Raw genomic sequence first — 13,674 nt, forward strand, 5'->3', positions numbered from 1 at the left:
AGCAGTTATTAGGGGAAGTTTTATATCTTTGAATGCTTACATAAATAAAATAGAGAAAGAGGAGATCAATGACTTAGGCTTGCAGTTGAAAAAGCTAGAAAAAGAACAAATTGAAAATCCCCAAGTAAATACCAAATTAGAAATACTGAAAACCAAAGGAGAGATTAATAAAATTGAAATAAAGAAAACTATTGAATTAATAAATAAAACCAATAGTTGATTTTATGAAAAAACTAATAAAATTGATAAACCTTTGGTCAATCTGATTTAAAAAAAGACAGAAGAAAACCAAATTACTAATATTAAAAATGAAAGGGGTGAACTCACCTCCAATGAGGAGGAAATTAAAACAATAATTAGAAACTACTTTGCCCAACTTTATGCCCACAAATTCGATAATCTAAACGAGATAGATGAATATTTTAAAAAATACAAATTGCCCAGATTAACAGAAGAGGAAGTTGAATACTTAAACAACCCCATCTCAGAAAAAGAAATTGAACAAGCCATCAATGAACTCCCTAGGAAAAAATCTCCAGGGCCAGATGGATTCACAAGTGAATTCTATCAAACATTTAAAGAACAGTTAATTCCAATACTACATACACTATTCTTGAAAATTGGGGAAGAAGGAGTCCTCCCAAATTCTTTCTATGATACAAATATGGTTTTGATACCCAAACCAGGAAGAGACAAAACAGAGAAAGAAAATTATAGACCAATTTCCCTAATGAATATAGATGCAAAAATTTTAAATAAGATTCTAGCAAAACGAATACAGCATCTTATCATGAGATTAATTCATTATGATCAGGTAGGATTCATACCAGGACTACAGGGCTGGTTCAATATTAGGAAAACTATTAGCATTATCGATCACGTCAACAACAAAGCTAACAAAAACCACATGATTATCTCAATAGATGCAGAAAAAGCTTTTGACAAAATACAACATCCATTCCTACTAAAAACATTGGAGAACGTAGGAATAAAGGGAACTTTCCATAAAATAATAAGCAGTATCTATCTAAAACCTTCAGCAAGCATTATATGCAATGGGGATAAGCTAGATGCATTCCCAATAAGATCAGGGGTGAAACAAGGTTGTCCATTATCACCACTATTATTCAATATGGTACTAGAAATGTTAGCTGTAGCAATTAGACAAGATAAAGATATTCAAGGAATAAGAATAGCCAAAGAAGAAACTAAGTTATCACTCTTTGCAGATGATATGATGATTTACCTAGAGAATCCCAGAGATTCAAGTAAAAAATTACTTGAATTAATAAACAACTTTGGCAAAGTTGCAGGGTACAAAATAAACCCACACAAATCTTCTGCATTCCTATATATTAGCAACAAAGTTCAACAGCAAGAGATAGAAAGAGAAATCCCATTTAAAGCTAGGGTAGACAGTATAAAATACTTAGGAGTCTACCTGCCAAAACAAACCCAGGGATTATATGAACACAATTACAAGACACTTTTTGCCCAAATAAAGTCAGATTTAAGTAAGTGGAAAAACATTAGTTCCTCATGGGTAGGCCGTGCTAATATAATAAAAATGACAATTCTACCCAAATTAATATACTTATTTAGTGCCATATCAATTAAACTATCAGACAATTACTTTCTAGAGCTGGATAAAATAATATCAAAATTCATTTGGAAAAACAAAAGGTCCAGAATATCAAAGGGACTAACGAAAAGAAATGCTTGGGAAGGTGGCCTAGCGCTACCAGACCTCAAACTCTACTATAAAGCAGCAATTATCAAAACCACTTGGTATTGGCTAAGAAACAGAGAGGTAGACAAGTGGAATATACTTAGCACTCAAGATGCAGTAGGCAAGGAATATAGCAACCTTCTGTTTGATAAACCCAAGGACCCCAGCTTCTGGGATAAGAACTCATTGTTTGACAAAAATTGCTGGGAAAACTGGATAACAGTGTGGCAGAAATTAGGCATAGACCCATACCTGACACCTTACACAAGAATAAAGTCCAAATGGGTACATGATTTAGGTATAAAGATTGATACTATGAATGAACTGGAGAAGCAAGGAATAGTGTATTTATCAGATCTATAGAGAAGGGAAGAATTCTTTACTAAAGGAGAGATAGAAAGCATTATGAAATGCAAAATGGATAACTTTGATTCCATTAAACTGAGAAGTTTTTGCACAACCAAACCCAATGCAACCAAAATCCGGAAGGATGTAGTAAATTGGGAGAGAATTTTTACAGCTAAGCTCGGGGATAAAGGCCTCATTTCTAGAATATATAGAGAACTGACCCAAATGTATAATCATACAAGTCATTCCCCAATTGATAAATGGTCAAAGGATATGAACAGGCAATTTTCAGAGGAAGAAATTAAAGCTATCTATAATCATATGAAAAAATGCTCTAAATCACTATTGGTTAGAGAGATGCAAATCAAAACAATTCTGAGGTACCACATCACACCTATACGATTGGCAAACATGACAGAACAAGAAAATGATAAATGCTGGAGAGGATATGGGATAGTTGGAACACTAATTCATTGTTGGTGGAGCTGCGAGCGCATCCAACCATTCTGGAGAGCAATTTGGAACTATGCCCAAAGGGCTACAAAAATGTGCATACCCTTTGACCCAACAATATCGCTACTAGGACTATATCCCCAAGAGATCATAAAAATGGGAAAGGGTCCCACATGTACAAAAATATTTATAGCAGCACTCTATGTAGTTGCCAAAAACTGGAAGTCAAGGGGATGTCCATCAATTGGGGAATGGCTGAATAAATTATGGTATATGAATGTAATGGAGTACTATTGTGCCATAAGAAATGATGAACAAGAAGACTTCAGAGAGGCCTGGAAGAACTTATATGACCTGATGCTGAGTGAAAGGAGCAGAACCAGGAGAACTTTATGCACAGCAACGACCACAGTGTGTGAGAGTTTTTTCTGGTAGACTTAGATTTTTGTAATAACACAAGAACTTCTTACAAAAAAAAAAAAATCCCAATGGTGGATCTCAAGGCAAAATGCCTTCCACACTCAGAGAGAGAAATATGGAAGTCACTCACATAATGTAGCAGATCATGTTTGTGTATGTGTGTTTGTGTATCATGTTCTGATTTGTTATACGATTTCTTTCATTTATCTTAGTCTGACTACATAGCATGACTATAGTGAAAATATACTCAATAGGAAAGTATATGTAGAATCTATACAGAATTGTATGCAGTCGTGGGGAGGGAGGGGGTTAGTGGGGGGTAGGTGAGGGGGATAAAATCACAATTGTATGGCAGTGATTGTTAAACATTAAAAAATAAAAATTAAAAAAAAAAAAAGAAAACATTTATATCAAAACAATTAGAAGCAAAGCCTTAAGGAAAAAAAGATTACTTGGAAAAAGTTCAGCAATAATTCCCAGAAGAGCTCAAAAAATGATTTTAAAAAGCAAATAATAGAGGTGGGAAAAGAAATGAGAATGATGCAAGAAAATTGTGAAAAGAGAGTCCACTGCTTGGTTTAAAAAAAGAATATAAAATATGGAAGAAAATAAAACCTTAAAAAACAGAATTGGCATAACGGTGAAAGGGGCACAAAAATTCAATGAAAAAAAATTCCTTAAAAATCAGAACTGACTAAAGAGGAGGGAGAGAACAGGTTAAAAAGTTTATAGGAGAAAACAATTTCTTAAACATTTGAATTGGGCAACTGAAGGTTAATGGCTCCTTGAGAAATCAAGAAGCAATAAAACAAAATCAAAAGAATGAAAAAGTAGACGAAAATGTGAAATATCTTATTGGAAAAAACAACTGACCTACAAAATAGATTGAGGAGAGAAAATTTAATATGTACTGAATTCCCCAAAATCTATGATAAAAAACGTGCTTTTAATAAATTATTAAAGAAAAGTGCCCTCATATCCCAGAACCAGAGGGTAAAATAGAAATTAAAAGAATCAGTCACCTCCTCAATGAGGTCTCAGAATGAAACCATCCAGGAATATTAGAGACAAAAGAATTCCCAGGTCAAGAAGAAAATATTGCAAGCAGTCAGAGAGAAACAATTCAAATATAGATCCACAGTCAGGGTAACACAATATTTAGCAGCCTCCATGTTAAAGAAATAGTGAGTTTGGGATATAGTATTCTGGAAGGCAAAGGAGTTCAGATTACAACCAAAATAACATACCCACAAAAAAGATGATTATAATCCTTCAGGGGGAATATAGGCATTGAATAGAACAAAGAACTTTAAAATATCCCTGGTGAAAAGATTGGAGCTGAATAAAAAATATGACTTTCAAATACAAGATTCAAGAGAAGCACAAAAAGGTAAACATGAAAGAGAAATTATGAATTTTATGAGATTAAGCTGTTTACTAAAGGAACAAATGGCAAACCACTACAATATCTTTGCCAAGAAAATACAAAATAAGATCATGAAAGGTCAGACATGACTGAAATTACCAAGCATCAACAAAATTTCTTGCTATGTAGGACAGGAGAATATTATACTTGTAGCTCCTCAGAACTTTATCACTATTGTGGAGAATTAGTATATACAAGACAGAGGACATGTTTATAGGTTGACTATGATGGGATAATTTTTTTTAAAAAATTAAGGGGTGAGACAATGGGATGAACTACAGGGGTAGTATCAAAGTCATATGTGGCCTTCTGGGTCCTTGGGTGTGGCCTTTTTACCAAGTTCAAGTTTTACAGAACAAATCATTTTATTAAGTGGAATTTGTTCTGTGAAGTCTAGATTTGGTCAAAGGGCCACACCCACGGACCTAGAGAGCTAGATGTGGCCTTGAGGCAGGTTCCCCATACCTGCACTGGGAGAAAGGAAGGGGAGAAGAAGAAGGAGGAAAATTATCTCACATAAAGAGAGGAAGACTGTTTAGGAGGGAAAAAATAGGAGGTTGTAGGCAACCTTTCATCCTCAGTTTCATTAGAATTGGTTTGAAGGAGGAATATTATACACATTCAGTTGGGTATATAAATTTATCTCACACAACAGGGATGGAACACCAGACAACTAAATTTTGCCATGATCTTCCAAAATTCCTGAGAACTGACAATATCAAAGGCCTTTGTCAGCTTAACAAATATTATGTACAGACCTCTGTTCTGCTCTTGACATTTCTCCTAGAATTGTCAAATAGCAAACACTATGCCTACTGATCCTTGGCTTTTTATGAATGTCTACAGAGTTATGCTGAATTCATTGTTATATACCTCTTAAACCAGGAAATTCTAACAAACATTATGCTAGAAAATTGAGCTATTTCAATTTTAATTGTCTTAGGAAGTATTCTGAAGATTACCTGGAAAGATAAGATATTGGATACTAATATCCTTTCTCAAGCTGACCTGTCAAGCATTCAAACTATACTTTCAGAGAATACAACTTCAATAGGTTGTCTGCATAGCCTCAATGAAAAATGCACATTTACCTTAAAAAGTATGTTTTTATAGAGCATTTACATGAGACAAGCACTGGCAAAGAGGATAGCAGAGATAAGACAAGGACACTCTAAAGATCTCTCTGAAGACGCTTATCATGGATTGTGAAACATGGGAGATGCTGGCAATGGACAACCCAGCATGGTGTGCCCACATGCCAAAAGGCACTGTGCTTTATGAGCAAAGCAGAATAGAAGTGGTACAAAGGAAATGTAAGACACCTCCATTCCAAATGTTCAAATAGACTATTTATGCCTGACCTATGGTAGAGTCTTCCAGGCTCACATTGAACTGATCAACCACAGCTGAACTCACAGTACTTTGACAGCAATATCATCATGTCATTGGGCCTCTTTGAGCAAAAGGACAAACAACAACATCTCACAGAAAAGTAGAAGGGGAAGGATATAATAGAAGGTGGGGGAGAGTGATAGAAGGGAAGGTAAATTAAGGGAAGCAGAAAACTTAGAAAAATGTTTACAGCAAGTTTCTCTGATAAAAGTCTCATTTCTCAGGTATGTAAAGAGTCAAATTCATAAAAATACAAATCATTCACAAATTGATAAATGGTCCAAAATTATTATCAGGTAGTTTTCCAAAGAAGAACTTAAATATATCTATAGTCATTTGAAAAAATGCTCTAAATCACTATTGATTAAGGAAATTCAAATTCAAACAACTCTGAGGTACTATTTCACACCTAGAAGATTAGCTAATATAACAGAAAATGAAAATGAACAATAGTGGTGGGAATGTGGAAAAATTGAGATACTGATGCACTATTCGTGGAATTATGAACTGATCCAATCATTCTTCAGAGCAATTTGTAAATATATCCAAAGGGTTATAAAACTGTGCATATCATTTAACATAACAATGCCACTATCATGTCTGTATTGCATAAATATCAAAAATAAAGTAACCTATATGTACAAAAATATTTGTAGCAGCTTTTCTTGTGGTTGTAAAAATTATAAATTGATAGAACACTCCTAAATTAAAGAAAGGATGCACAGGTCGTGGTATATGATTGTCATAAAATACTATTGTACTATAGGAAATTATGAGAGGAGATTGGAGGAGGGGCAAGCCAAGATGTCAGAGCAAAAGCAAGGACTTTTTGAGCTCTTCCCAAAGCACTCTAAATACCTGTAAAAATGACTCTAACCAAATTTTAGAACAACAGAACCCACATTATGACAGACTAAAACAAATTTTCCACCCAAAACAACCTGGAAGGTCAAGAGGAAAGATCTATTGCACCAGGCTGAGGGAGGAATGCAGTCCAGTGTGTGCCACCCTGGCACAGACCAGGCTCAGCGGTTGCAAAGGACTGAATCATTGGCTACTGAGGAGGTTTCCAGACTTATTAACCCACAACCTCCAAAGGCAACTTAGAAGGTCAGTAGGAAAGAACTGTGAGACCTGGGTGAGAAAGGAGCATAATCTAACCCCAGTCCCAGGGCAGCAAGAGTGGAGGTGGCAACAGCAGCAGTCGATGCTTCCGGAGCTTTTGGCCCACAGATGGTGGGGGAATCGTGCAGCTGATAAGAGGAAGATTGCAGGGATCTCTGCTTGTGCTGAGGCAGAATTCTCTTGCTTTACCCATATTTGTATCTGGGTCACAGTTCTGGGTGGTGGTTCTAGAGTGAGGAGGAGCACGGGTGTGGGCAGACCTTGTGGCAGTGGTGGAGGGGAAATCTTCCTCACAGTTTCAAGGCAGAAAAGAGTGCTTGTGGCTGATCACAGAACAGAGCACTGGTCGGGAAAGGAGTAAACACATCTTCTTTGATCATACCACCATGGAAGAACTAAAAATTTATAGGTACCTAGAAATATCTCTGAAAGCAGTTAGACAAAATTTCTGAAGATTAGTAAAATTTGCCCTCCACCCTGGGAGTAGAGTCCTATCTTAACAAAGAGCCCAAAAGGCAAGTAAATGACTGGGAAAATGAGCAAACAGTACAGGGAAAAAACAGACTATAGAATCTTACTTTGGTGAAAAGGAAAACCAAAGCATAAAACCAGAAGAAGACAACAAAGTCAAAACTCCTACATCCAAAGCCTCCAAGAAAAATATTAATTGGTCTCAGTATGTGGAAGAGCTCAAATTTTGGATTTTGAAATCCAAGTAATAGAAGTAGAAGTAAAAGAAGTAGAGGAAAAATTGGAAAGAGAAATGAGAATGATGCAAGAAAATCTTGAAAAACGAGTCAACAGCTTTCTAAAGGAAATCTCAAAAATACTGAAAAAAATAACACCTTTAAAAATAGACTAATCCAAATGGCAAAGAGGTCCACAAAGTCAAAGAAGAAAAGAATGCTTTAAAGAACAGAACTGGTGAAATGGAAAAGGAGGTCCCAAAGCTCACTGAAGAAAACAATTCCTTAAAAATTAGAATGGAGCAAATGGAACCTAGTGGCTTTATGAGAAATCAGGATATTATAAAACAAAACCTAAAGAATATTTAAAATAGAAGATAATGTGAAATATTTCATTAGGAAAACAACTGACCTGGAAAAATAGATCCAGAAAACATACTTTAAAAATTATTGAACTACCTGAAAGTCATGATCACAAAAAAAGCCAGAACATCTTCTTTCAAGAAATTACCAAGGAAAACTGCCCTGATATCCTAGAACCAGAAGGTAAAATAAGAATAGAAAGAATCCTCCTGAAAGAGATTCCAAAAGGAAAATGCCTAGGAATATTGTAACCAAATTCCAGAATTTCCACTTCAAGAAGATTTTGCAAGTAGTCAGAAAGAAGCAATTCAAGTGTTGTGGAAGCTTAATTAGGATAACACAAGATATAGCATCTCCTACATTAAGGGATCAGAGGGCTTATAATATCATATTCTGGAGGTCAAAGAAGTTATAAGTAAAACCAATAATCACCTACCCAGCCAGACTGAGTATAATACTTCAGAGGAAAAATGTACATTCAAGGAAATAGAGGTCTTCCAAGCATTCTTGATGAAAAGATCAGAGCTGAATAGAAAATTTGAGTTTCAAATACAAGAATCAAGAGAACCTGGAAAGGTTAAGAGGAGACGACATACAGTTAACACCATTCCAGACTTGTTTAGACTGATGGAAGAGGTGACGTGAATGTTCTGAAATTCTTTACATACCACCACCACCAACATGAACAGCAGCACAACACAGCACCACGATGAACACCAACAGCAATACTACCAACAGCAATAAGAACAGCACCACCATGAATACCACCAGCAACAACAGCAGCAGCAACAGCAACAGCAATGGAGCAGCAACCATGTCCCTGATCCCTAGAACCAGGACCTTCACATTGTCAGTGACAAGAATTCATAACTTTGTGAAGAAGCATGAGATTTATGCTTGTGTGTGATAGGAAAACTTCCCTTTGGTCCCCACTACAATATGGCCCCTTCTGTAAAAGCCAGGTCTCCATATTCCTCTTCTCTACCTGAGAAGTTTCTGTATTCAGATAATAGACATAAAACACAGAGTGAAACATTATATTCTTTGGACTGCAACACTGTTGGCAATTAATGTAGAAGAGAAAAAGTATTAGATCTTCAGAGAATCACAAAAAGTTAGGGGTTCCAAAGTCATTGGAATTGCATAGGATTGTATTACATGGTGAAATGTTATTTGATGCATACACAGCTGTACAGCCAGTACATTCAGAACTAACCACTTTTCTATAGTTCTGTACAGTATTTTAAGCCTGCTTGAATATTACAGCTTTTATAGTCACTTTTATTTAAGCTAACATTTTAAAGCTACACCCTGGTTATAAAGTGCTTTTGCAACAATGGGAGAGAGAGTGGCAAAGCAAAATTGACCCTATTTTTTGGTGGTTTTGTTTTTGGCTTTTTCCTATTTTCTCTCATCCTAACACTGGCTATAGAAATCCTACTCAATTCCCTCCACTCCAACCCAGCTAGCGTTATTAAAAATATATATGCTAGGTGTTTAAGATACTCAGACAAAATGAAAATTACCCCAACCTTCAACGTCAAATCCAAGTATACCTTTTCCAGAACGCTCCCCCTGCCTCAATGGATAATTATCTCCTCCTTTCAGAACTCTTGAGTTGTGATTTCCTTCCTGTTATTGTGGTTGTTTTATCTTCCCCTCCTGGCTTTTCAGCTCTCTGAGGGGAGGGAACATGCCTTACCCTATTTAGCCTTGTCTCATCTTTGTTGTCTGGCAAAATGCCTGGTACATAGACTGGATTTACCAAAATATTCACGAAATGAATCAATCTGCAAAAAAAATAATAATAAAAGTTTTAGTAGATCTGCATTTTAAAAAAAAGAAATGATCAGCATGATGATTTCAGAAAAAACCTGGGAAGACCCATAAGAACTAATGCAAGGTGAAGTGAGAAGGACCAGGAAAATACTGTACATAATAACAGAAAAATTATATGAAGATCAACTGTGAATAAATTAAGTGTTCTCTCAAAGCAATGATATAAGCCAATTCCCAAGGACTTACAATGAAAAATGATATCCACTTTCCAAGAAAGAACTGAAGAGGTGAGCCTCAGAGCAGCAACTTCACATCTAACATAGAACTTACACAGACTGACCAGCAACTTCGCTATCCCCCCAGATACGCTCCAAAATGGCATCAACTCTCAAGGATCAGTTTATCTTGAATGTCCTAAAAGAAGACCAGTCTTCCCAGAAAAAGATCATTGTTGTTGGGGTTGGTACAGTTGGCATGGCATGAGCCATTAGTATCTTAACAAAGGAATTGACTCATGAACTTGCTCTAGTTGATGTAGTAGAAGACAAACTAAAGGGAGAGATGAAGGATTTCCAACATGGCAACCTTTTCCTCAAAATGTCAAAGACTGTTTCTGGCAAAGACTACAGTGTGACTGCAAACTCAAAACTGGTCATTATTATGGCTGGGGCACGTCAACAGGAGGAAAAATATCATCTTAATTTGGTCCAATATAATATGAATATATTTAAATTCATCATTCCCAGTATTGTTAAATACAGCCCTGATTGCAAGCTGCTTTATTGTTTCCAATCCAATGAATATTTTGACGTATGTGGCTTGGAAGCTAAGTGGCTTTCCTAAAAAACATGTTATTGGAAGTGGTTGCAATCTGGATTCTGCCTGTTTCCATTACCTAATGGGGAAGAGACTTGGTTTCCATTCTTCAAGTTGTCAGGGATGGGTCCTTGGGGAACATGGAGACTCCACTTTTCAAACAGGTCAAATCCTTTCTCTGCTTGGTGACTAAACACCAAAAGTATAAAACCTGTGAATACACTCTAGTTTCTTCCTAAAGTTAGAAATGGGGAATAGAACCCTGTTGTAGTTACCATATGATGTTGGATCCTGTGTGAATCTTGCCAGTGTGTCTCTAAAGAACCTTCATCCTTCTTTGGGAACTGATGCTGATGCAGAGAATTGGAAAGATGTTCATAAACAGGTGGTTGAAAGTGCTTATGAGGTAATCAAACTGAAGGGCTACACTTCCTGGGCCATTGACTTGTCTGTGGCAGATCTGGCAGAAAGCATTATGAAGAATCTTAGGAGAGTGTATCCAATTTCCACCATGATTAAGGGCCTATATGGCATTAATGAGAATATCTTCCTTAGTGACCTATATGTCTTGGGGCAGAATGGCATTTCACATGTGGTGAAGGTCAATCTGGATCTGGAGAAGGAGAGCCATTTAAAGAAGAGTGCAGATACTCTTTGGGGAATCCAGAAGGAGCTGCAATTTTAAAACCTTTGAATGTGCTGCCATTGAAAAGAACATGACAGGAGTTGAGAGGTTACGTATGATCCACTTTTCAAACAGGTCAAATCCTTTCTCTGCTTAGTGACTAAACACCAAAAGTATAAAACCTGTGAATACACTCTAGTTTCTTCCTAAAGTTAGAAACGGGGAATAGAACCCTGTTGTAGTTACCATATGATGTTGGATATGACTTGTATAGTCTCAGTGGTTGGTGTCAAGCAGAGCCAGTTCCCCACAGATATATAAAATACCTGTTTTGTACGTAGGTGCTACAAGTTCCCTTAGGTCCAGAAGACAACACTCTTGGATACAAAACACCATACAGTAGTAATTCTTTATTGATGTGTTGATTTCCTTTTTGCTCCCCTCCATTCCAGAGGACCTGATTTTGTCTGCCTATATATATATATATATATATATATATATATATATATATACATATAAAATCTATACATGTATCAATAATTGTAAATTTCCATATTACATAAAAAGATCTGTATATGTACAACAGTGCAACCAATTCCTCAAGTGTCATACTAACCTTAAATATGGAACAAACAACAAATAACTGATATTAAAAAAGAAAGAACTGAAGAAAAGTCTGAGTGCAGATTTAAGGATTTTTTTAATTCTGTTTTTCTTACTTTTTTGCAACATGATTAATATGGCAATATGTTTTACATGATTTCACATTCTAATTGATATCGTATTTCTTACCTTCTCAATGGGTGGAGGAGGGATGGCTGCAAGGGAGAGAATATGGAGCTCAAATTTTTTGGACATATTACTTTTCATGTATACATGGCACATGGCTCATTTAAAAAAGTCAGTATGAAAAATAAATAAATTACTTTTTCAAACAAGAGATAGCTAATGAGAGTGAGAAGAAAATAGCTTCCTGGAGTGTAATGTACTCAGAGTCATTTCTAGGGGCTCAGTGGAACATTTGGGAACCATGAGGTCTTGTGCCTTCTGGGTTGCTTAATGTAGCATGAATAAGAACATTAACTCGAAGTAAGATCTGTGAATGTTGTGAAGCAGGATTTACACATAGCTGATCATTCATTGCAGTAAAACTCTCACATGTGAATTCCATTCAATTTAACAAGCATCTCCTCCTCCTGTGTGTCAGGCATTGTGCCTGCCACCAGAGGTACAAGGACTGAAATGAAACAGCTCCTGCCCTATGAGAGCTGACATTCTCCAGGGGATAAATTAGACATTCACACAAATCAATATAGACACACAAGTAAAAGAATAGAAGTAGGTGGAGGATACATACAACTAGATAATTGGAAAAGTGCTGACGTAAGAAGTAGCATTTGGGTTGAACAACGAAGGGAGATGAAGATTGCAAGAGGTGTCAGTGATGAGTGAGGGCATTCTATGCATGTGGTACACCCTCAGCAAGACCATGGAAGAGGGAGAAGGATTGATATGCACAAGTAATAACAAGAAGGCTCTTTGACTTGATTAGCTTATACAAGGGGGATCATAATACCCAGAATTCTCAAGAATACCCAGTCTACTCATAATGCTCATAACGACAAGGCTAACTTCATTCTTACAAGGTAGACTTTTCATCTTAATGGACCTCTTGAGGCTTATCAGTGTCTTCAGAAGGACTATGTTTTCTTTTTTAAGTTAGTGTACTCAGTGTTTGTGATGAATACACATATTGTCAAAGGAGGGAATTGGGTATTCATATGTTAATAGTTATTCTTTTCCTGATTAGCAGTTCCTAAAACAACAACAACAACTTGTCCATTTTATTTGCTTAATGGAGTATTTGGATGGTCTGAATCACCTGGTCACTCTGCCAGTCAGTCACAACCCATCCAACCTTAACTCCCAATGAAATAGGAACAATGTCCTCATGAAACATAAACTTATGGGGGGAATGTATTGCCAAATACAAACATGAGAATCTAGAAAACAAAATAATTGTCACTAGTATGATTGTTAGCAATCAGCCTAAATGTGGAAGCACACTCGGAAACAAACAGCAAAAAACATCAACTTCATTTACTGTGCCATTATGCTTATCCTGTTCTCTCTGTAAAGGTATCACCAAAGGACCCCCTCTTTCCTACATCTGCTTTCTTTCTCAGGGGTTGTATTGATTCCCATAGGATTAATTACCACTCTCCACAGATGGCTCCCAAATCTCTGAATAGGCAGCCCTAATCTCTCCTGCAGTTCTCCATCTCCAAATAACAGCTGGACTTCTTTACCTGAATGTGCCATGCACACATGAAAGTCAACATGTTCAAAAATACCTCATTATCTTTCCTTCTCCAAATCTGATTCTCTGACTAACTTATGAATTTCAATCAAAAGCTTGACTGTCAATCAAAGATTGTCCTTCAAGTCATCCAGGTTCACAGTGTTGGAGTCATACTTGACCTTTCCCTCTCCCTCACCCTGCCCTATATTC

General features: G+C 36.4%; 1 pseudogene; it reads left to right on the top strand.

The window, feature by feature from the left end:
• The first annotated feature begins 8,651 nt into the window (after window positions 1–8,651).
• On the top strand, window positions 8,652–11,222 carry LOC140517169 (L-lactate dehydrogenase A chain-like; annotated as a pseudogene).
• The last annotated feature ends 2,452 nt before the right edge of the window (window positions 11,223–13,674 follow it).

The sequence above is a fragment of the Notamacropus eugenii genome, chromosome 1 (assembly GCF_028372415.1).
Source record: "Notamacropus eugenii isolate mMacEug1 chromosome 1, mMacEug1.pri_v2, whole genome shotgun sequence".
NCBI lineage: Eukaryota > Metazoa > Chordata > Mammalia > Diprotodontia > Macropodidae > Notamacropus > Notamacropus eugenii.